Raw genomic sequence first — 26,008 nt, 5'->3', positions numbered from 1 at the left:
GTTCTACATGTGACACATTGCAGCTTGGTGCGATGAAACTTGTCAGGTCGCGGTTGACATGCGGCGCATTTTCTTATTATGGATAGTGTGTCTTTTTCCAGCCACACACTGTATCAGCAGTAGACCTGTTCATGGGTCGGGTTTATTCTTGGCTTTTGCCAAATTTTGAATGGTCCCGGCCTGAAGCCCAAGCCCGATATAGTGTAAAGTCAGGCCCCAAACCTGTCCTGTGAATAGGTTTAACCAGCAGAATGTTGACACATTTGCACATATGCCATGTGCAAACGATTACATCAATGCATAGAGAAATGGAAGGCTCATGATGCATATATATATATATATCACAATGTCAGCCTGCTTGGCATGTATCAGACCATGTTCAGCACCATGACTTCTGCTTTCTAGTAAGGCTCTAGGGTTTGGTGCATGCCTGTATCTGATTAGGGACTTGAACAAAGAATGCATTCACCTACAGGAAGGGAAATAACCAAGAATTTAGACCAAATTCTTGCTACAGAATTTAATCTAAACAGTTCTTAAGAAAAACCAGCTTTAATTAACCTCAATGCAACTCTCTACAACTGCTGAAAGAAAATTCTATTTTTCATTCAAGAAGCCTCATAATGTAAATCCAATTAATCATTAATTAAGTAGCCCATATTGTTATTTGTTAATTAGAATGCCAAAATCATTAATCACTTGGATATATATATATATATATATGACACTACCAACCCAAAGTGTTCCCTTCTAGTTTGTCCTCTGAATCCCTATGTAGTGCAACAGACAAACTCTTGTTTATTTTGTCCTTTGAATCCATGACTGACTTATTTCTTTTTTGTTGAAGCACTGCAACATGCCTTCAGACTAAAAGAACCATCAGGACTAAAAACCAAGCTTCAAGTAGATTGCTAAGTGAGGATGAAGCTTAATTACACCTATTAATTGTGAGATAGCTAGATAGTTGTGGGAAGTAAACCGTAGTTGTTTCTCTTTTCTTTTGTGCTAATAGTGGCCACCTTCTTCCAACCAATTTAGGAGTAGGGAGATAGTGGGCAAAGATACTCTTATACTCTTCTCAGTCATTAGAATTTCTATCTAATAAATTAAGCATAATAAAATATTATCTTAAATAATTAATTTCATGCATTTTTTAAACAAATTAAAATATTATCTTAAATATAGTAACTGGACTACTATATTTTATATACTAATAATATTATTAAAAAGCTATATATGAGAACTACTGATGCAAAGTCTTCAGTTTGCATTCAATATACTGAAGTTTTCAATTTGAAAAGAAAAATAATTAATACCCAGTTGAATAAGATAATTTGAACAGTTAGAAAACAGGATACTTTCAGAAAATGATCCATTTATTTGATGGCTAGGGGTATCCAATAAATCTGGTTTCTTGTGTCATGGATTCCATATACATGTGGTCTCTAGCTACAAGATAAAAGGTTTGAGTTCCGAAAGATAATCAACCAATTGTCTGAAATAGATTAGGTGATACTACCATACTTGTAGTAGTTCAAGGGCTACTAGTATGTGCTTCTCATCATATTTCATGGTTTATAAGTAGCATAAGTTAATCCAATAAATTACTTAAAATGCAAATTCTTTCTTCCCAAGAACATATATTTTAATAAACTATAGCTTAGGATAGTCACTATGCTGAAACTATTAACTCAGAAATTTAAACGTGTATAAGTTTTAGGGGGGAATATAAGTGTTTAGTAAAAAATTTGGGGCACACCATGTAATTCAATGAAATTACTATAGAGTTCTAAAGGCTGTTTGGCCCCTGGTTCATATATGACACCAAGAGGCCACATAAAAAGAAATAATCTTATCTATATATATTTTTTCTTTTAACAATTGAAACCATAAAATTTGTTGTCGGGATCGGGTTGATTTCAATAATTTAGTAACATTAGAGATAAGGTTATCTTGGGATTTAAATAGAGATAAGGTTAGAGCCAGAAATTATTACTGTATCAATTTCAGAAACTACAAGATCAGACCGTATAGTTAATATTATAATCCTTTTCTGACATTTTATTATCTTTTATTTGAAGAAGTTATTATATATCTTTGTTATTTTTTATTTGCATAGGTCCAACTGATCTATTAGGTAGGGGTTGGCCACAAAAAGAGAGGAAACTGTACAGTACATGGGTGTTTCACTAGTTAGCTAGGTTGATGCAAAAGGTTTGCTAAATTAGCGTATTCACAATACTTGGTGAGGATTAGAAAATTACATACATAAAATTCGAGGACAGAGTTTAATTAATTGGTGGGTTGTGTTGTTTCTCTTAGGCCATGTTTGGGAGTGCTTAACTTAAAAATAAGTGCTTATTCAAATAAGCAGTTATTTGTATTTGGCATTCAACTTTTCCAAGTACTTTTATGAAATCATTTTTACAAAAGCATTTTTATAAAAGTACTTCTATGAAAGTATTTTTATGAAAGTACTTTACATGTGTATCCATCATATGGAGTAATGTGTGCACATATATGAAAAACGGTGATGGAAATCACTTTACCAAACAGCATTAGTGTTGCTTAGTGCCTACGTGGCAAAAACACTACCAAACATATGAAGGTATTTATTTGTGAAAAACGGGTTTAGCATGCGTGGGCGATTTTTTTTTTTTTGAAAATCGGTCTCAAAAAACGCCCACGCTTCCAAACACCATCTATGTTATAACAAATGAAAGTATAAAAGAAGAATGCCATGAATATTGTTTGCACAAGTCGCTGCTATATCAGTTAAGGCGTTGAACCACACCAACCAACAAACTTGGGCATTATTTTAATTTTTCTCCCCATCATCAGGACCGAATTAGCTAGGGTTTAGGATCATGAGAAGGAGAATAAATACTGTCTTGGAAATATAGTGAAACTTCGGAGAAATTCATCCATATATATTGATAGTAGTTTCAAACAATATTAGCAAGCAAACCCATGCAAGGATTTGAATAGAAATTTGGATAGGTTTAGGTTGAAAAATTTAGGTTTTGATGTCAATTTGGTTCCAAGCTAAGGTTCACGTTCAAGGGTGACCTAGGGTTGGCCCTTAACCACACCCAACCCGACATTTAATAAGAAATAAGAGATTTAATGGGGGAAGGGAGATGTTACAAACATTGACTATTGAAGGGTGAGGGGGGGATTAAGAACATTTTTATTAGAGAAGATCTAGAGTAATGATAGATTTTAATAGAGAAACATAAGAGAGTTTTATAAGGAGACATAAGAGGATTTCCAATATTTCACATGTGTGAAGAATAATAAAAGGGGAGACGACTCCATGTGAGGCCTGTGGTGAGAGACCCATGGCCTCTACATATTGCTATTTCTATTATACTAGCGGTGACCCATGTGATTCACGAACTATTTTTTAAAAATACATTTTTAAGGGAAAATGAAATAACAATGATGCACCAAAGTTTTTATATATTTATAGTTCTTTACATATAAAATAGTAGAAAATATATTTTTCCTTTTTAGTTATTGAGCTTCAAACTTATTCCTTTTTAAGCAGTCAAAAAATGTGTTTAACATGAGATCAATAACCAATTTAAAAAATAATTTCAAATTTGAATTGACAAAGATAACCAAAGGCTCATGTTAAGTGATTTTTATTGTTGAACCAGAAGAATCCATGAAACAAATCTACATTAAATTAACAAAGTGATAGCGAAAAACATAATAATCCATGGAAAGGAAAAATGGTTTCTTTAGACTTTTATATAAGAAGAAAATTGGTTCATTACATATATTGGTGGGCAAGTTTAGGTATTGACATTAGTTTGAATTAAAGCTAGGGTTCATATTTAGTTTGGCCCTTAACCTAACCCGATCCATCCAATTAATGCCCCTGTTTTATTAGATAGAGTCAAAAGGGATTAGAAGAGATTTAAGAGGAAAAGAGGGATTTAATGGGGAGGGATATGTTATAAATATGGAATTTATGAGAGACAATAAAGACCATGGTTTTAAAAAACAACCTAGAAATGAAACTGTTCTAGCCACCCATTTTTTGGTCGACAGTTCGATCGTCCAATTCGAACGGATGGTCCGTTCTGACAAAAAAAAACTAAAAATAAAAATGGCCAAAACTGTTGAACGGGTCAACATATTGACGGTTCGACCACCTGGGTCAATAGGTTGTTGACTTTTTCAACGATTTTTGACCAAATATCGAGTTTGGGGTAAAACATAACCGATTGTCTGAACAGTTTCCGGGCCGAATGGTCTGACTATCCGGGTTTCAATTTTGCCTTGTTGCATGGGTTTAATTTGGTAAAAGGTTAAATTTCACACATAACTAACCAATCATATCTTCAGCTTGAGCTAATAAGCTTGACTTGATAAACTTGGGAATGGATTTAGTTTTGGGTTAAGCTTTGGCCCCCAAAGGTCTATGTCTTAATGTTAAACATGCTTCCCACACTCACACAAATGAACATGAACAACTCATGTATATCTCAACAAATCTACTGTAGAAATTTAAAACTTCACCTTAAGAGATATCTATCATTTTGAATGGCTTGACTTCCATCGCTCTAAGATATATAGATAAAGTGGGTCCTATAATTAATTGTTAGAGAGATTTTTTTTGTCAAGGTTCGGAAAACCATCAATGCATGTCGAGGTGAATTTGACCCAGTTACATGAGGGCATCCCTAGCCGTGTTAATTATGCTCTAAAGATAGAAATTCTGATAAAAATTGACCCAGTTATGTAAGTCATCCCCTAATAACTGCGCTGAAACATCAACTATGTAGTCATGGTTATGCCAAATCCGATACTTCTATGCATTGAAAATTTATATATTTTACTTTGGAGAATGTTAATGCAACATGCATATTGATCTAAGCACAAAGTTATAATTTATGTGTACATATCGAATGGTATAGAAGATTGTCACTAATTAATGAACGTTGAATTTCAGAATTCCTAAGAAAGTTTATGCATATATCTTTTTTGAGAGAGAGAGAGAGAGAGAGTTAGGCTAAAATAGTTACAGGGCAAACATATTGGGTTAATTAAGGAGAGATGAGGAGACATTTTGGAGGAAAGCTATTATGTGATTAGAGAGACATGAGATGTGGAGACTAGAGTGAAAAATAGATGAGTTCAGCTTTAGTCAATGCAAAGCCCGTTCAAACAGGCTTTACAGCCTTGCATTGAAAATATCTCTTTACTTCTGTATTTTATTTCATGGAGAGATATTCCCAATGTAAGGTTGCAAGAGGTTACATGAACAGTGTGAGCACAGACTTGCACTGACCGAAGCCAATCTCGAAAGAAAAGGGGGTGGGGGGGGATGTGTTTTAGGAAATGCATTAATTTGGGATAATTAGGCAGTAACCTTAGAGAGGTGAATAGAGGAGAGATAAGGAGATATTTCAGGAATATATGCAGGACTTCATAAAAACATGTTTTAGTAATCAGAGGAATTGATGAGAGACCAGAGGGCTATGTGGGAGGCTTGTGTGAGAGACCCCTATACTCCTACAAACTCCTCTTTCTATTATAGATATAGACGAGAGGGAGTGTTCAGTTGACATGTTTAAATTTGGACTAACTATATTACTCATGCATATTATGAGACTACACATGTAATGGATGACCTTTTTGATAGTATTAATGGAGGACTTGTCACAAACTGAATGCAAGTGTACAAAAAAGGGGTAATGAAAATTGAATACTAGACCACTTGGTTAAGAAGGCTCTGATGCCATACATGATAAGGAATTATTCAAACTAAAAGCTTAAACTGTCAGGTGAGGTTCTTGAATATGTTTTCATTCTCTAACAACCACCAATTTAGGGTCTGCATCTGCATCATGTGTCTCAATTATAATCGGGTCAAGATCGGTTTTAGTTATCCCAAATTAATTAAGATCCAAACTGACTATGTAATTGTATATACAAATATGTATATATGTTGCCATATTGCAAAGATATTACTGATCTAATATCTACTTTTCTAATGATGTATTTGTAATGTTATCATATTATAACGTTCAAATATATCATTTAGGCTCATTTTCGAAAGAGTACAAATACAAATATATAAAGTGCAAAACTTTGTATTTGGTATATATTTGTACTGTACATATATGTTTTTGTACTCTTTAGAGACAAATACATACAAAATACAAAGCTTTGCACTATACATATTTGTATCTGTACTTTTTCCAATCTGAGCCTTAGGTTGTGTTTAGTTGCAATGCAAATAAATTTGCATTGGTGTAAAACCATGGCCGTGCAAATGATTTGAATGTAAATTCTGACTAATTTTTGTTTCAAATTTTAACTTATTTTATTTGATTGCAATATGAATGAAGTAAATTAATACATGAAGCAGAATAAAGTAAAATTCAAAACAAAATTAAAAAAGAATTTACATTTTTTACATTTACACTAATGCATTTGTGCTAATGCAAATAAAATTACACAACAACCAAACAGAACCTTAGGCTCAATTTGAGAAGAGTGTAAATACAAATATATACAGTACAGATACAAGATTTAGAAATATAATAACAAGATTTTGCACAATAAATATATTTGTACTCTTCTAAACTCACCCTTGACAAATAAACGGATTTGTTGTCAGATTACAGGTTAAAAGTAACCTGTCAATTATAATCGGGTCTAACTGGATCAGACCCATCAAACCTCGAGAAATGAGAAATATGGAATCACAAAAATGATGAGAAGAAAATTGGAAATTAAAGAGAGAACAAAAGAAATATCCTCAGGCATCAAACAAAAAGAATTCATTTAATTAATGCACAAAAAGAATTCAAATTTGACATGAGTTCATAACTAGATCCTAATCCTTCTACGGCCACCCTAATAGTTGGTAAACCCCACTTTGAAGATTAAACAGAGAAGTAAAAAAAAAAAAAAAACTAGAACTGAATAGTAATAATCTCTATCGCCATGAATCAGTGGCCACTGATTCAGAGTACACCCCCTGTAGATGAGTTGTCTTTTTGTAGTTGTAGTTCAAAAGAAGTGTCGAATCATGCCTTGTACCTAAACATAGATACATCATCCTCGTCCCTTTCCAGGTAATCTCGGTGAATAAGATCTTCAATCCGTTTCTTAATCAATTTGACATCCGGCTGCAAATTAAAGGTTGCCCATGAACATAAATCAGTTACAGGGTTTCATTACATTAGTAACGGAAATGATAGAATGAACCAGTGTTTTCAAACAGCCAGTCAGACCGTTTGGCCCGGAAATCGTCCAAGCAATCGGTTCCATCTTACCCTAAACCCAGTCTGTGGCCAAAAAACCATTGAATTGGTCAGTGACCCACTGATTTTTTGCCGGTTTTTATTTTAATTATCTTTTATTTTTTAAGTTGGAATTGGCCGTCCGCTTGAACCTGATGGTTGAACCGGTGACAGTATTGGTTCTGGTTCCGGGTCGGTTTTGAAACCCTTGTTTCCAAACGGTTTTTGGAATTCTTCAAGCCAAAACCTTGATTTCAGAAAGAAAGAGGGTAGGAGAAGCTACATTGAAAGCAGTTGATGACTTAGTACCTTGAAAATACGGTTCAGCTGCTCCACACACTCCATAAGAAGCTGTTGGTAGCCCAAGACCTTCCTGCTCTTCATGATACGCACTACTGCAGCATCAATTGCAAATGGCCTGCTCCTGTCAATATCTACAGTCACCTTTTTCTTCTCTTCTGTGTGAGGAAGTGGAATCTGTATGATTGATATAAATGGATCATTATCACCAAGAACCCAACCAGTTTGAGTTTGGACATAAGAATAAAAAAATTAAAAAGTTGGAAGCCTAAAGCAAGAAGGAAAGAAAAAGGCAAGGGTGGTGATGGGTTGAGCCTGGTTGGTTCAGTTTGAGTTGTTAAATTATCAGTCCAAATCACTGGGGGAAGAAACCAGGTCCAGTATATTAGTTGGATCAAAATATGCACTGGGTTTGTTGGCAAGTTCAGTCATGAACCAAAGCTTTGCCAAACTGCAAAAATAAATACAGATATTGACAGAAAATGAATGTTTACTTTTTGGAGGGGAAAGAAAAGGTTTCATACCTTGATTCTCCTCATCTTATCAGTGAACATAGACTTAAATTCAAATACATCACTTGAAGAGATAGCCTTATTATCTGGTTCTTTAATCAAAACTTTGTACTTTGAACATGATAGTGAATGTAGCAGTTTCTTAACTTCCTCAGAGGGCAGGTTCAACTGTGACATGATCTCTGAAAAACTGAGCCTCTCTGATGTGTTGAAAAGCAACAATGTTGCAGCCTGTGTATTAAATCAAAAGGCAAAATCTAGCTGAACATCTTTGCATATACTCCCAATTAAATAAACTAATATATGGTTCAACCTAAGACAAACCTGATGGGTTGAAAGCTGCAGCTCAATAGGCTTTGGTTTGAATCTCCCAATCAGGTTACAGTAACTGATGGAGCGCAATCCGACTGGTCTTAGCTGTCCGCTGCCTTGCTTCCGAACGGGGTAGCAGGGAACCTGAAACGGAGGAGATGGGAAAGCTCCGGGGGGAACCCGGTGTAGAGGCTCCGAAGCTCAAGTTAGAATCCTTCAAAAGCAAGGTAATACCAGATAGCGCAATGTTTGCATACCTCCGTTGTCGGGGGGCAAGGGGCTCTTATAGTCACTTTGTGTACTCATCCCGAGGCCCTTGTCAGATCGGGTATGATTACCCTTGTACTTGTCAATTCGGCCGTCGTCCTTTCTGCTGAGACAGAACCGTCACTGCCTAACCGTCTAACTGGAGATGGCGGTGGCAGTTGGCCGTTTAGAGTGCTGCTGCCAAACGTCAGATCCCAAGTCAGTCAGGCATGGCGCCCTCGGGCATGGACTTCCCTAGTGTCAGGCATGGTACGACTTGTTTGGTTTTGTGCCCAGAAGGTGATGCGAGGTGCTGAGCGAGGCGGTCTTGAGCTCGGAGGTATCTATAGGGCAGGTCAGTTCGGCGAGGGGTATCCCGAACTGTTACAAGGTGGGTAAGTTCGACGAAGTGTATCCCGAGCTGTTACAAGGTGGGTCAGTTCGGCGAAGTGTATTCCGAGCTGTTACAAAGTGGGTCAGTTCGGCGAAGTGTATCCCGAGCTGTTACAAGGTGGGTCAGTTCGGCGAAGTGTATCCCGAGCTGTTACAAGGGTCAGTTCGGTGAAGTGTGTCCCCTTGTTCCCACCTAGGCTTGGCCCCTTTTTCCGAGCTGTTGTTTCTGCCACGTGTCACATAATAGAGAGGTCGGGCCAAATCTTCCTCCATCAATTGCCCCCCACTCCTTGTGCCGGGGGTCTTGCCATGGTGCGGGGAGTTTTCGCGAGGTAGCTGGTGGATTTGTCCCTTCCTTCGAACCTTCACTGCACGAGACGCTTTTGCTAGGGTTCTATCGGTTTCCGAGAAGGCTGGAAACGTGCTTACTCAAGAACGCTGGTGGTTGTGACCACGCGTTTTAAATTTCAAACCAATTCGCGCCGCTAGGACGTGACAACGGGTCATTTCAAAAAGGCGCGCCACTGCTGTACGTGCGCGGGCGACTGTCAGGGAGACGTGCAGTGCATCAGTTTCGAAAAGACGCGTGTCGAAGCGACGTCGGTTTCAAAAAGACGTGCGCTGACGTTTCGCTTTTTTCGGAAAGACGTGCGCCAATCACGTCTCGACCTTAAGGGTTGTGCGGTCGATAAGAACGTGGGTCGTCGGATCATCTTCGGTCTGCACGGTCGATTCTTGGTTACTGTAGCTATAAATAGTGGGGGACCCCGGTTGTTTTGTCACTTCTGCGGTTTGTCTACTGAGTTCGCGTCCAACCTTTCAGCTCGCGTCCAAGTCTTTTCCAGCTCGCGTCAAGGCTGGTTATACAGTCTTCATGGTTCTTTTGTTTTTCTTCAAACTTTCCGGTGAGTACTTTCTTGAATTCGTCTTTTCCCCAATGTCTAGCTTTGATAGCTCAGACGATTCTTCGAGTAGGGCCGATGTAGGTTCCACCAACCGAGCCGTGTCCCCAGACTGCCTCAGTGATCCTGAGGTGGAGTTTGAGGACTACGAATCAGTAGGTCGAGTCGCTTCGGGCAGTTTGGCGTCTACCTCCCACCGAGGTCGAATGCTAGACCGGTTTGGCCCTTCGACCATGACGCCTGAGGGGCTTCAATCCATATTTCTGTCTTACAATCTTCCTGGGGGGTACACATATTTTATTCCTTCGGGTAGCTTTCCTTGGGAACACGGTCTCGACGAGATAGTGATTTTTCGATAGCAGCTCGCTGCAGGGTTGCGACTTCCTTTCCATCCCCTTCTCGTCGAACTCTATTCGGAAAGACTTCCTTTCCATTGGCCAGCTTCATCCGAACTCTATTCGGAATCTGGTGGGGACAATTTCCCTTTTTTGCGAGCAGAACTTTCCCTTAGACTTAGAGATATTCTCCTCTATCTTGATGCTCAAGTGACAGGCGGGTTCTCTTCCTGGGGGGAGACGGGCGTATTACCTTTCTCCTCGCCAGGGTTTCAAGCTTCTGCACGATCTTCCTAATAAGGTCCCGGCTTGGAAGCGGGACTACTTCGGCGTGCGAAGTGCACAAGGATGGCCCTTTCAGACCGGGTGGGGTGAGGCCGCTCCCGATTTGGGCGTAACTCTTGATAAAGAGACGGAGAAGGGTCTCCGGCAATGGGCACGGCAAGGCTTAAAGTGCCACCACTACTTAACGGAGGCCAAGCTTATTGCAGCCGGCCTTAGTTCGGGTAGGTTTCTAGCTATGCGATTTCTTGCTTTCTTTGTTCATTTTTTTCTGATGTCGAACTCGTTTCTGGAGGTGTGATGGACACGGAGAGAACTCGTGGGGGGCGTTTGTTCCAAGGTATGAAGAGGAGGAAGCGGGTCGCCAAGCGAACTCATACCGAGCTGCCCCTGGATGAGGAGCCCCAAGCCCCAGACCATACGCCAGAGGATCTGCCCAGGGAGCCCGAAGTGACTCCACTGGTGCACGAGACTGCCGGGGTGCCTTACGCTGAAACCACTCATACGGGCGATCCTATGTACTCAAGTGCTCATGCTCACTCCGGGTCTGCTCATACGCGGGCTGGGCCCTCAGGCTCGGGAGCTCAAGGGGAGTTTAGGAGCGTGTTGACGTCGAACTATGCTCTTCAGAAGAGTAGGGACGCTACTTTCCCCGAGGAGGTCGCGGCGTGGACCGATCTTCCCTTGAATCAGGTCGGTTGCCGTGCCGTAACACATGCCATGGTGGTAAGTTAGATTCTGTCTTCCTTTTTTATTCTGTTGCTTCTGCTGTCATTTGCTCACTTGTTTCTTTTGGTAGGTGAATTCTTCGATTCATGCCTTGGCGGCCCAAGTGGAGAGGAGCTCGCGACAGGCGCGAGCTGCTGAGGCTGCCGCTCATGCTGCTGAAGAAGCCTTCCGTGCTGCAGAGGCAAATACCCGGGCTGCTGAGGCGGCTGCTTATGCTGCTGAAGAGGCTGCTCGCGTCGTGATGGCCAGACAGGCGAGGTCTCAGCGTGACACCGAGGCCATGGGGGTAGTTGTCAAGCATATGGCAGACTTGAAGTTGGATTTGCAGCATCAAGTCGAATATCTTCAGGAGGACATCAGGGAGAGAACACAGATTTTTTCCCAAGGCATTGAAGACGCCAAGAAGAAGGCAGTTGAAGACTACATTGCCTCCCCACGTTTTGACGATTTGATGGTGGACTCTTACAGGAGGGGGTTCAAGTTGAGCCGGTGGATGATCCGGAATACGTACCCCGACCTCGATGTAAGTGCCATAACCACTTCGCGTATAACTCAGGAGATGGCCAATGCTGCCGATGGTGAGTCGGACTCTGAAGGAGAGGCAGGGCCTTCGAGTGTGGTTGAAGTGCCTTCCGATGGCAAAGAAGTGGCTCCGGGCATGTAATTTTTTTTTTTTTTTGCCAATGTACTGTTTCTTGTAATGGAGTGTCTTTTTCCCCTTGCTCATCTTCCCCGACCTGTTTCTTTGCCGGGTTTTTAAATTTTCGTGGTCTTTTATGCCGCGAACTGATTTTTTGCCGAGCTGATAATGTGTTGTCTACGCCAAAGTTCCTCGGCTTGCCTTGTGGCACATAGGGCTTGATTTCGTCCACTTCGCTAGGTGGTTTATAGGTAGTATCGCCTCAAGTTCACGATGTTCCAGTTCGAGGTACTCGTTTGCCTTCCAAGGTTTCGATTTCGTATGCGCCCCCGAGCGCTGTTTTTACTTTATGGGGCCCTTCCCAATTAGGTCCAAGCTTGCTGATGCCGGGTTCGGGCACCATAATCTTACGGAGGACCAGGTCGCCGACTCGGAAGCTTCGTTGCTTTACTCTGCTATTGTAGTAGCGAGCTACCTGCTGCTGGTATGCCGATGTTCGGATGTGCGCGAGGTCCCTTACCTCATCCAGTAGGTCGAGGTTGGTGCGTAACTCGTCTCCGTTCGTCCGATCGTCGTATGTTTCTAATCGCAACGTTGGTATTTCGATTTCCGCCGGGATCACTGCTTCAGTGCCGTAGGTGAGGTTGAAGGGGGTTTCTCCCGTGGCTGCTTTTTTGGTCGTTCGGTGAGCCCATAAGACACTTGGTAGCTCTTCGGCCCACAATCCCTTAGCTGCATCCAGACGTGCTTTTAGTCCGCACAGGATGGCTCTGTTCATTACTTCCGTCTGACCGTTTGCCTGTGGGTGCGCGTCTGACGTGAAATTTTGCCGAATCCCCATGTTCTGGCACCACTCTTGGAACTTGATATCCTCGAACTGTTTGCCGTTGTCGGAGATTAAAACCCGAGGTAACCCAAACCGACATACTATGTTCTTCCAAAAGAAGTTTTGTATGTTTCGAGCCGTAACAGTTGCCAGAGGTTCGGCTTCTATCCACTTCGTAAAATAATCTACCGCAACAACTAAGAATTTTCTTCCACCTGTTGCTGGTGGGAATGGCCCTAGGAGGTCGATGCCCCATTGTGCAAAGGGCCACGGGCTGGCGAGGTATTTGAGGTCGGAGGCAGGTTGATGGTGGATGTTAGCGTGCTTCTGACACTTGTCGCATTTTTTGACGAGCTCGACAGCTTCTGCCTTCATCGTTGGCCAGTAGTATCCTTGTCGAAGTGCCTTTTGGGCGAGTGCTCTGCCCCCCAAGTGTCCGCCGCACAGGCCTTCATGAGTGTCGCGGAGTACGAACTCGGCTTCGGTAGGTCGCAGGCAACGCAAATAGATGAGTGTGTACGACCGTCGGTATAACCGTTCGTCTATTACGACGTATTTGGCCGCCTGGCGCTGCACCCTCTTGGCCGCATTGCGTTCTGCAGGGAGGGTTCCGTCTATCAGGAAGCTCGCGAGTGGATCGATCCAGCTCGACTCTGCTTCTAAGACGGGAGCGACCTCCTCTGTCCCCCCGAAATTACGAGGCCGAGGTAAGTCCTCTATGTACACAGTTCTCATATTGTTGTGACTCGTGCTGGCTAACCGGGACACGGCGTCGGCCTCAGTGTTTTCTGACCTCGGGATTTGCCTGATGATGTGTGACCGAAAGTTGAGCAGGGCTTCTTTTACTTTGGCCAAATATGCGATCATGGAGAGATCGCGTGCTTCGTATTCGCCGATAACTTGGTTTACCACGAGCTGAGAATCGCTGCAGATGACCAAGTGTTTTGCCTTAACCTTTCGCGCTAGGTCCAGCCCGGCGATCAGTGCTTCGTACTCTGCCTCGTTGTTGGATGCCGTGAACTCAAAGCGGAGTGTGTATTCTACTTTTGCGCTGCTCGAGCCGCACAAGACTATTCCAGCTCCGCTGCCTTGCCGGTTCGAGGAACCATCCACGTGAAGGATCCAGGGCTCCTCATCCAGTTCGCGCTTCACCTGACCAGGAGAGATGCCACACTGGCTGCTACTTCACGGGGTTTGGACTCTATGGGCTCAGGAGCTCCGGGTTCGTTGCAACTGGGGACCTCGGGCTCGACCAGTGGGGCTTCGTGGCTGAAAGTGCACTCGGCGATAAAATCTGCCAAAGCTTGGGCCTTGATAGCAGTTCTCGGTTTGTACTGAAGGTCGTACTCGCTGAGTTCGATGGCCCATTTCGTCAGTCGACCGGAGACTTCGGGTTTGAGTAAAACTTGTCTAAGAGGTTTGTCAGTTAGGACGATGACGGTGTGAGCCTGGAAGTGCGGGCGGAGTTTTCGAGCTGCTATTACTAGGGCGTATGCTAGTTTTTCTATCTCCGGGTACCTTGCCTCTACTCCCTGCAAAATTTTACTAACATAATATATGGGTCGTTGGACCCGGTCTGTTTCCTTTATCAGTACCGAACTGACCGCCTCGTCGCCCACCGAGAGGTACAGTTCTAAGACCTCGCCCACCTCGGGTCGGGCTAAGGTTGACACACTAGCGAGGTAACCTTTTAGTTTGTCGAACGTGAACTGGCAGTCCTGGGTCCACTCGAACCCTTTGCCTTTGACTGCCTTGAAGAAGGGTAGGCAGCGGTCTGCTGACTTAGACAAGAAGCGGCTTAGAGCGGCTATGCGGCCGTTTAGCCTCTGAACCTCTTTTACTTTCCGAGGTGGTTTCATATCTAGAATGGCTTTTATTTTGTCCAGGTTGGCCTCAATACCGGGCCGATTGACAATGTAGCCTAGGAACTTGCCCGAGGTGACGCCGAAGACACACTTGTTGGGGTTCAACTTCATGCTAAACTGACGCAGGATTTGGAAAACAGAATCTAAGTCTTGTATTAACTCTTGTGAAAACTGTGTCTTGACGACCATGTCGTCTACATAGCACTCTATCTTCGTACCAATCAGGGGCCAAAATAGCTTATTTAAAAGTCTTTGGAAAGTCGCCCTGGCATTTTTTAGTCCGAAGGGCATGACTTTGTAGCAATATAGGCCGAACTCGGTTATGAAGCTGGTTTTTTCCTCATCGGATGGGTCCATCCTAACTTGGTTGTAGCCCGAGTAGGCGTCCAGGAAGCTTAGCAACTCGTTTCCCGAGGTCGCGTCCACTAGGCGGTCAATTCTGGGGAGGGGGAAGCAATCTTTCGGGCAAGCTCGGTTCAGGTCGGTATAGTCGACGCACATGCGCCACTTGCTGCTTGCCTTTCTTACCAACACCGGGTTGGCCACCCAGCTCGGGTAATGGACTTCCCTTATGAAGTTTGCTGCGAGGAGCTTCTCGACCTCCTCGTCGACCGTTCTCCAGCGTTCTGGGGCTAAGTTGCATTTCTTCTGTCTAACGGGTCTGACTACAGGGTCAGTATTAAGTTTGTGAGTTATCAGTCCGGGGCTAATGTCGAGCATGTCGGCCGCGGACCAGGCAAAATTATCTAAATTTTGAAGTAAATAACTCACCAGTTCGGCTCATAGGGGGTCTTCGATGGAAGCTCCGATGCTTAATGTGCAAGTTGGGTCCGTAGCTAAAGTTGGGATTGTGACTGTTTCCTTCGTGGGCGAAGCTCGCTCCTCACCTTGCTCCGCAGGCCGCTCCAGTTCGAGGTCATCGGCCGCCTTGGTTTTTCCCTTCAGGGCGGCAACGTAGCACTTGCGGGACTCGAGCTGGTCGCCCCGCGCTGCCCCTATACCGAAGTCCGTAGGGAACTTCATGGCCAAATAGTAGGTGGAGACCGCCGCCCGTAGGATATGCGTGATCGGCCGCCCTATTATGGCATTGTATGGGGAGGGGGTCGTGACTACCAGGAAATCATGGTTGAGTCTGACCGCACAAGGCCATGTGCCGACTTCCACAGGGACAGTTACTTTTCCGAGGGGCCTGATTTCCTCTCCGCTGAAACCTACCAGGGGAGTGTTCGTGGGCTTCAGCTCGCTCCTCTGTAACTGCAGCTGGTCAAATGCTGATTTGAAGAGGATGTCCGCTGAGCTGCCCGAATCGACGAGTACGTGCCTGACCTCGAAGTCGCTGATCCTTAGCTTAATGACAAGCGCGTCATCATGTGGGTAGTGGACTCCTCGCGCGTCGTCCTCCGTGAAAAAGATTGGTTCTTCGGTCTTTGGTCTCTTTGGGGGGTTCCGTTCTTTGAGGGCCGCTTCGCGAACTGAAGTCCGGGCTACTGCCGAGGTACACCCCGCTACCACCGAACCTCCCACTATTACGTGGATGGTTCCCCGAACTGGCCTCTCTTCCGGAGGCTGCTTCTGCAACGGTTCGGCAGGTCTGTTGCTAGACTCAGGGGCATCCTTTTTGTGCTCCTCTTATCGACATGCTTTATTGTTATTGCTGTGCTGTACAAAGTTTCTCAAGTATCCGCGACGGATGAGTCCCTCTATCTCGTCCCGGAGGTTATTACACTGTTCGGTGCTATGACCATGGTTTCTATGGAAACTACAATACAAATTCTTGTTTCTCTCGTTCGGATTTCCCTTTAGGCGAGGTGGCCACTTAACGTACGGAGCGTCTTTGATCGTCATTAAGATCTCTGTCTGCCTCGTGTTTAACGGCGTGTAGTCCGTCCGAACTGCTAGGGGGGCTCGGAAGGACTGGTTCGGCTTCGGCTCCCGGGTCAGGTTTTTTCTATTTGCCGGGTTGGAGAGCTCGCCTTCTCTCTTTCTTTTCTCGTTCCCGCCTTCGGTTCGTTGGTTGATTTCTTCCTCTGTCCTCATGAACTTATCCGCGAGTTTGAGGAATTCGGCCACAGTCGCGGGCTGGTTGGCCCCCATGTGCCATTTGAATTCTTTGTGCGTCACCCCTCTTTTGGCCACCGCGAGCTGCACTGCAGGGTCCAACCACGGTATCTGCAAGCATGCTTTGTTGAACCGCTTGATGTAGCCCCGAATAGATTCTCCTTCTCTTTGGACCACTCCGAAGATGCTTTCCTCTGTTCTGGGGAACCGTCGGTTGGTGACGAAGTGTGTGGTGAAGACTTGCACGAACTGGGCCCAGCACTTTATCGACCCGGGGGCCAGGTTCCTGTACCAAGTGCGGGCTACCCCCCTGAGGGTGGTGGTAAAGGCCACGCACATGCACGATTCGCTAGCCCTGGGGAGGTGCATTTGCGACTGAAAGGCGTCAACGTGGTCATTGGGGTCGAAGGACCCGTCGTACTTGTCCAGAGGTGGGAGCTTGAAGTCTCTGGGTAAGGGGACCGCCAGGAGTTCCGATGCGAGGAGGGAAGGAACGGAGAGAGCCGGGGCAGCCCCTACCTCGTCCGAGCTCGTGTCTTTGCCTTTGAATTCCGACAAGGCGCGGGTGGCAGTTCGGCGACTTCACCGGCGCCTTTGCTGTTGAGCGGGCCTTGTGCTGGCTCTGCTGCCCTCCGTGTTACCGAGCCCGATGGGCCCGGAGTGCTAGTAGCCTGCCGCCAGGGCGCTGAATCGGTTTTCGGTGAGCGGGAGCTCGGGCTTGGAGCACCGGGGTGCCGACCTCGCAGGCGAGGTTCTCGACCCGCCTGCGGGTTGCGAGGCGGGGATGACATTTTTCTCTCTTCTGCCTGGGGACAAGGCCTGGCTGTTGGGGTGGTTCTGGGGCCAGGAGGCCTTCGCCGGGCGGGGGCACCCATCCTGCGGGGAGGCCTTGACCGGCCTCGGAGCGGGGTGGCGAGGTGGAAGTAGTGGTTGGTTCAGTGGCAGTTATGGGAACTGCTGTTGATAGTGATCCTGGGAGATGTTGTGCAGCACTTGGTGCTGGTGAAGTTGGTGTTGCTGGAACTGTTGCATTTGGGCTTGCATTGCCCGCATGCACTGCATCAGGTCCTCCAATCGGTTTTGGCTAGCTGCCAAGGGGACGGCAGTTGGTTCAGTGAAGGTTGTCTCAATGGGGAGAGGAAAAGGGACGCTTGTGGTAGGAGGGTTTACGGGTGCCACTGCTTGTGGCGCGTTCAAGATGGGGATCCCATCCGTCAAAAGGGGATGGTGAACTGTCCAACGCACACTACGGGGACCTGAAGTTGCTCCCCGGTGGCGTTTGTCTCCGTGCCATGTTCGGTGTTGCTAGAGGAGGCCATGAGTGTTGGGTTTTTTGAAGAAAAAGGGGTTATCGAAGTTTGGAGGGAGGCTTTTTGAAGCGTTTCCCACAGACGACGCTAATTGATGGAGTGCGATCCGGCTGGTCTTAGCTGTCCATTGCCTTGCTTCCGAACGGGGTAGCAGGGAACCTGAAACGGAGGAGATGGGAAAGCTCCGGGGAGAACCCGGTGTAGAGGCTCCGAAGCTCAAGTTAGAATCCTTCAAAAGCAAGGTAATACCAGATAGCGCAATGTTTGCATACCTCCGTTGTCGGGGGGCAGGGGGCTCTTATAGTCACTTCGTGTACTCATCCCGAGGCCCTTCTTAGATCGGGTATGATTACCCTTGTGCTTGTCAATTCGGTCATCGTCCTTTCTGCTGAGACAGAACCGTCACTGCCTAACCGTCTAGTTCGGCGAAGTGTGTATCCTGAGCTGTTACAAGGGTCAGTTCGGCGAAGTGTGTCCCCTTGTTCCCGCCTAGGCTTGGCCCCTTTTGCCGAGCTGTTGTTTCTGCCACGTGTCACATAATAGAGAGGTCGGGCCAAATCCTCCTTCATCAGTAACCAAATTGAGACATCCAAGTCAGCTTTCGGTTTCTGGTATTTGAAGTATAGAATCTACTAAAAACTTCAATACATCTAATCTGCAAGGTGAGAAGAGTGATGAGAACTATCAAACACTCTGAAAGAATAGGTCATTCCAAGAAATTAATGTGATTAAACTGTATGTTCCATAATTACCAATTCTGTAGGAACATTCAGTTCGGAGGATTTGTATGTGGGCTAGAATCTAGTCGTTAGGACTGTAACTGACATGTCTGTTCCTCTATTTTCATGTGGGTTGTCCCTTAAATAATTCCCAAATTCAACTTGCTTTTCCCTTCCTAAGATCAAATCTTCGACCTGATTGTGCATCAAGAATATCAAGAAAAAAGCTCAAATGATTGGTTCCATTATACTTTGGCTTCTGCCAAAAGGACAAAGCAATTAGAATAAAAAAAAAGTAGGCTCTAAAGTAGTTTAAAAAACCATTCCCTCCATCTTTGATGTGAACTGACCACCAAATTGCTGCTTGAGTTTAGATAACAGAGACATTTCATGTTCCTCGTTAACACTCCTATCAGAAAGGAGCCTACGGGAAAGCTTTTTCCTGCAACAGAGTCCAATAAGATAGATTTTGTGATAGATGTGAACCATCTAACACTGGATGAGATGGGGATTGATTACAACATGGAAGAGTAATTTCCAAAAGAAAGTTCTACCTGCAGAACTCAGCAAAAAGATCCTTCTGATGGAGATGTACAATTAATTTTACAATCTGTAGAGTAAAAATGTTTTGAAGAATTAAAACTAACTTCATGAAAGAAGATACATTACAAATCAAATTAGACCTTATCAAGTGTCTCTTCAATGGCTTCATCTGTTAGCTTCTCACTTCCACCATCTTTTTTGAGGATACGGTCACAGAATGTTGCAAATATTTCTGCACTGGAGACTCCTGCAATTTGCTTGTTGCAGAAAACCTCAAAAGCTTCATCAAGTGCCTTCAATTCAAAACAGCCAATGAGCATCAACTTCAACTAATTGAAACTTGATGCATAAAAACCAACAAAGGAATATAGATCAAAGAATGTGATCCAAGGAAAACTGCGTGGAAAACCAACCTTCTGAAAGATTAAATTATTCATAAAGCAGCCATTGACATAGGATAAGTACTTGTCGTGTAGATCAATCACTTTCCTAAGAAAAACCTGAGGATCATAAAGGAAAGCATAAATTACTATGGTGATGAGACCACTGCAAGGTTTCTTTTCTTTAGTTGGTACATGGTACAACAACATCTAATCTAGTTATATAAAGCAATCCCATGTGAGAGATGATTACATTTAATTTAATTGGTACAGCAACATCTAATTTATTTCAAGAAGAGTTAATTTATTAGGTAGTGAAAATCTAAGGAATTATCAGGAGATTTGTGGAAATATTGGAGATTTCACTGAAATCATTACCTGCTCTGGGAAACCAACAATGTCTTTACTCTCCACCTGTAGAAAAAAATGCTCAGATCAGCAACTTTGGCATGCATTATGGATGGATTTTGCAAATTACAACAAAAAATCTATGCAGATATTATATATATAAGCATTCCACATTAGATTTAACATAGATTGATCACATGTCCACCAAGTTAAAGAATAGAAGAATATGGCCTTGATGTCTTATATTTCATACAACACAAAATTGAAACTCAAATAACCCAATTTCCAAATTAGTAAATGATTTTACAATAAAAACTATGAAAAGGAGAGTAACTGTCCTACCTTTTTGTGGCTTGCTTCATCTGCTGCATTTCTAACCAAGGCTTGACCAATCGAAGTTACATGCTGCAGCACATAGGACACATTAAAGTTGCTACTACATGTTCTAAAGACAAACACATCCTTATGTATTGATTTTCTAGTAGTTTGTTTGTCTTTTCACTAGGGATTTTCCTGGTTTTTCAAAATAAGGGAAATGATCAAATCACCATTTGTGAAACTCGTACCCACCTCTCTAAATATTGTGGATACTGACTCTAGTCCATTGGTGATTCTCGAGAAGAATTTATATATCCTTGACAGATCTTTTGCCTATATCAAATAAAAATAGGTCAATCAATTTCAACATAAAGAGAAAGACTTCACTTTTATTTGCACCAATTACAAGATGACACTGATATACTGATACAAATCTGACCATCTTCAAGAAGTCTACTCAATCTAGAGCTTTCCTTTTCAAGGAGTTGGTTTGCATGTACAAACAAAAGTTCACGTTATGTTTTCTGTTTTGGCAAATTACATTGGATAAGGTTACAGTGTTACCATGCATGTCATCTCTTTCCAAAGATCAAAGTAAAGACTACATAAATACCTCTAACAACTTTGGTTCAGTGCTTGGACATAGGTAATGAGAAACTCTCTCTTTCTCAGTTTTCAAGCATTGTTCCACCTGAAAAATATCATAATGAAATTATTAACATTTTTGCAGCTGACCCTACAGATTTTATTTTTCACTAGATCATTGAGACGGAACAAATACCAACCATCAACATATAATCTGGGCAAGAATCCACCAAGATATGGTCCAAAGCTTTTCTAGCATAGTAAACAGATGTATTTTCAAGCATGTATACTTCAAAGTCATTCTCATATAGTTCAATCCCTGAAACCCCTACATCTCTAAACATAGATACAATACTTCTAACTAAATCTCAATCAATCTGCCCACCTTCCCGCTCTTGTTCAATCTGAAATGAAAAGAAAAATGGTTTCAATTAGCTAATACAAAAGTTGAATTTAAAACTGTTATATCCCCAATTGAGATAGAACCTACTAAAAAATTTATTTCATCTTTTGCTCTATCTTTCATCTCATTGTATACCTGAAATTAACAAGAAACATGTTATAACTCTGAGGAGCATAAGAGGACTTGTTCGTAAGTGTTGTATGTGCCCAAGAAAGAGACATATGAAGTTACAGGATTTACTTACAAGATCATGGAAGCATGCTTTTCCAACTTCATCAAGGTTAGGGAGAGATTGCTTCACAACATAGTAGCGATCAAGATAACTGAAGAACTTAGAGAGCCATCTGACCATAATGTTGTGATTTGACCACCTTTTTTGAAGCTCTCTCAGAAAAAATATGCCATGTTTCTTTCTTAAAGAGGGCAACACCTATTTATGGGAGGAAAGAAGGAAATTAAAAGGCAATTCAGTAGTTTAATTCCATGAATGGACTATTTTGTGATCTAATTCAACAGAAATGTTGAAAAAAAAGTAAATTTTCAACAGAAAAATGGTGTAAGCAGTGTAAACTAAGAATCATACAAAACATATGAAACAGGAGATAAAATATGCCAATTAAGATGCGAAGACAAAGGAAAGAAAGGACACAGCAAGGCATAATTTGAAATTCAGTGACAATGATGAAACAAGCTTTTTAGATTAGGAAATCAGAAGACCAACAGAGTTGGAACTTGGGTGATAATTTTTAGATTATAAATTCTCAATCCTTTTGTATTGTTTATCAATTCATCTATGTGTTTTATTTTTCTCCTCATTAGATGAAGTTTAATTGCTACTATTTAATTAAAACACTTCAACATTTATTACTTTTAAAACTTGACAGTTTAAAAAGAAAATTATATATCTAGCTGGAAAAAAAAAGCCTATGAAGATTCCCATGGAGCAGGTTTATCAACAATCTCAAAAGAAAGACATCAAAATTTTCAAAGCTGACATTCCTCAAAGCTAATGCCTTCCTCCTCTTTAGGGGTGAGCAAAAAAAATCAAAAAACCAAATTGACTGAAACCTGACTGAAAATTCGGTTAACCAAATCGGTTGGTTTGGTTCCAGTTCAGCATTTAAAAAAAAAACGAATGTATCGATTTGGTTTCGATTAACCAAAATAGAAAACCAACAATTAATCGAATTGACCAGTATACATATATTTATATATATATTATATTTTCTATAAATTATAAATTAATAAATATACATTATATATAAATATATATTTATAATATATAATATATTATTTATTATTTAAAATATAATATTATATATATTTATAGTGTTTTATTATAAATTTTATATATTTTTTATAATAAATATTATAAATAAAAAAAAACCAACGGTTAACCGATCAGTTTCCATTCGGTTTCGGTTACCGATTTTCAAAAAACCGAACTATGAACACCCCTAGCCCTCTTGAATCTCTGAAAACAGACTATGCAAGGAAAAAGATTACAAAGAATTGAGTTTATAATAAAGAGAAATGTTGTCTCACCATCTCATTGATGTACTCATTTATAGCTGAACGGTATCTTTTGTATAGCTCTACCGCATATTCAGTATGATCGGACTTTCGGTTTCGGGTACACAAATTAAAAATGGTTCTGTAGTTTAACAAGTAAAGGATATTTCACACAATAAAAATCTTCTATGGCCATCATCACTAAGCATCCTAATTAAGAAAGAAAACAATAATTAACAACAAATCATGAAAGGATACGTGTACAGCTTTACGGATTCTTCAAAATCGAATGGAGAATCAGATTGACCCTCGAGAGTGGCCTTAAGTTTGGCCATCCATTTCTTCATCTCTTCCCAACCATTCTCCAAATCAACAGTCTTTGCCATCTCCTCTCACTAATCAAGAATCATGGTTAGTGCTTGCAATAGAATCCTAGCTACTAGAATCATCTTCAATGAAGTCAACCAATTAACCCACAAGGATAATACAATTAACAGAGCTATCTGTTATTTCTTTATTTCATTACAAATAGCCAGAAGAAAGAAACCATAAAAAGAAAATTTTGAGAAGATGGAAATTTATCTCATACTGGATGGACATTAATTGCAGTTTCTATATATGTACACCTAGGAACTGAAACAATAGGGTTCAACCAAGAGGCTTTCTTATGTCTATTGTGTAGGCAATTCACAAGATGAAGCTGGGGAAATTTTCAATGAGTGAACTTGTCTGTGCTTGTCTGGGAAACCAAATTATACCACAGAAAATGTTTGCTACTAGACAGACTGCATCTTTTTATCATATAATTGGCATAGTCAAGTTATAAGATCAAAGGGAGACAAGCAGAGGGATCACCAAAGCAACAAATAGTAATTTATTTAAAAATTATGAACACTAACACAAAACACAAAACACAAAGAATGCTCTAACTGGTTCTCATCCCTTCAGCCCATTTAATTTATTGACGCCAAATCGAATCCCCAACTGTAACACACACACATACAAAAAAAAAAACAAAACTAAATAGTTTCTGCTAGCCAGCACTCAGGAAAAATTCCATTCGAAATCATGATAGAGATGAAAGAGATAAGTAAGGTTGACAACTATTACCGTTATCTAATCAAAAGGTGGAAAATACTGTGGGTTTTTTCAAATGACAAACTGCAGGAAGAAGAAGAAGAAGAAGAAGAAGAAGAAGAAGAAGAAACTCACAACTCTTTTCATCTGCGGAACACAATAAGCAATCTAGAGTTGTGAAGTTTTTCTACGAGTTTTCAACTTCGAAGCACAAACAAGAAAATTACTATATCAAGATTCTTTTTCTTTTTCTTTGGTGTTACTGTATCGAGATTCAAGAACTCACACAAATTCTGTCAACCAAACGATCTAAGACTTGTTCCAAGCAACACAAACTCCAAATAAAAAGAAACGTGAAGAAAATATATATTACAGGAACAAGAGCAATCAGAAACCAAATATTATTATTTCAACAAAAAGAACATCGATCGGTTACCGTGAAAGAAAATAGAGAGATATATCAACTTATGTTTCTGCAACTATTTTCACACTAATTAACAAAAAAAAAAAAACGATGTCAAAAACCTACTGCGCACAGCAGAAAAAAAAAATTGAAACAGTTTATCAGAGAGAGAGAGTGAGAGATTGAAGTACGAAGGAGGACTGGAGGAGGTTAGGGCATTAGTAGAAGAGCTTCGGAAGAGAAGACAAAGAATAGCAGGAAAAGGAGAAAGAGGAGGATTGCTAGTCCACGTTCGTTTCACTCAATTCCCAAGTATGAAACAACTCACTTCTTTATCCGTTGTTTTACGTCTCTTTCCCTCTCTCTCTATGTTTCAACGTAAAGGGTACCATTGTAATTTTGAATACTGATTAATGGAGGGTATACCCGGTCCTATCCTAGATATATCAGTCCAATCGGTATCAGATAAGATTCATGCCACTCCGAGGTGAGATATCTGTCCAAGCCTCCAAGGCAAAAGGCAAATCCCCGCTGTCTCGGCGCCAAGCTTGCTAAAGACCATGGTTATTTTTCTGCTTGTCTTTCTGTTTTTTTTTTTTTGGCTCAGTTCGAAAATACAAATAATACAATTTGTACTCCTGAGATTATTTTTATTCTTATATTAGTTTTATTAATTTTATAATTTCTAAAGTTGAAAGGTACCTAAATCCAGATTCCAGCCCAATTATGAATCGGAATTTGTTCCCTTCACACCGACCTCACAGCACATCCCATTGTCTGTTGGGAACATCTCCCCCGTCAATAACAACACAAATCTTTCCAATATGCAGCTGAGACGTACTGTAAGGTTGGTGTGAGGAGCACCATGTGAAGAAAAGATCTAGAGCTTGTTTGGTGTGTCTTTCCATGCAGTTTTTTGGCTGTTTACAAGTTGAGAAGATCAATTTTTGGTCTATTTCTGTTTGGCACGCAGAAGATCTAGCAGTCAAAAGACAAAGTGTCGAAAAGACATGAAAAGCCCATTTTGGGCTGCTTTCGGGAAGCTCCAAATGAACATTTTTCGTGTATTTTGTGTTTTATTCTCACACGGAAAGACGCACATATGCCAAATGTGCTTCGGGCTACTTAGATCTTCATGCAAAAGCTCAATGCATCTTTTAACTGTCAGAACTACCAGAAGATCTTCCCAAAAAAGAACTCCAAATGGGCCCCTAGACTCCCCAATTATTAGTTCCTAGGCATATCCACTTCTAGACCCATTAACCATATCCATCTGGGATTCATTAATAATTTGGCTCGGATCTTTTTTTTTTTTTGTGAACTGAAGAAAGCTTCCATCGAAGATAAAGGAGAACAAGCATGATCAATACAACATAACCAAGAAAATAAATATACTAAAACAACAAAACTAACTACTTACTACAGACCCTAAAAAGAGAAAATAAACAGAATAAAGAAAACACAAAACATTAAGAGAAAATCCTATCATCTTCCTTTAAAGCTTCCACCGCCCAACTTGGAAATGTGTTCATTGACAAATCGGATTCAAACCTACCATGAACTGTTGCTAGATGAGCTACCTTGTTTGCTGATCTGGGGACAAAACAAAACAAACATTGGAAGGAACTTGCCAACTTTAAAATATCCCAAATCACAAAGTAAGTTCCAAAAAGAGCAATTTGAGCCTTGGCAAGAAGTACTATTAATAAGGTCTTTACAATCACTTTCTATTAAAAACTTCTTTA

General features: G+C 41.7%; 1 pseudogene; it reads right to left on the bottom strand.

Annotated features, from left to right (window-relative positions):
* Positions 1 to 7,049: 7,049 nt before the first annotated feature.
* LOC148867448 (cullin-1-like) lies at positions 7,050 to 23,169 on the bottom strand (annotated as a pseudogene).
* Positions 23,170 to 26,008: the final 2,839 nt, after the last annotated feature.

This window comes from Nelumbo lutea, chromosome 3, assembly GCF_056320005.1.
Source record: "Nelumbo lutea isolate HS-2025 chromosome 3, American lotus-T2T, whole genome shotgun sequence".
Lineage (NCBI taxonomy): Eukaryota > Viridiplantae > Streptophyta > Magnoliopsida > Proteales > Nelumbonaceae > Nelumbo > Nelumbo lutea.
Note: the sequence above shows the minus strand (reverse complement) of the source record. Positions and strands in the feature narration are given on the sequence as shown.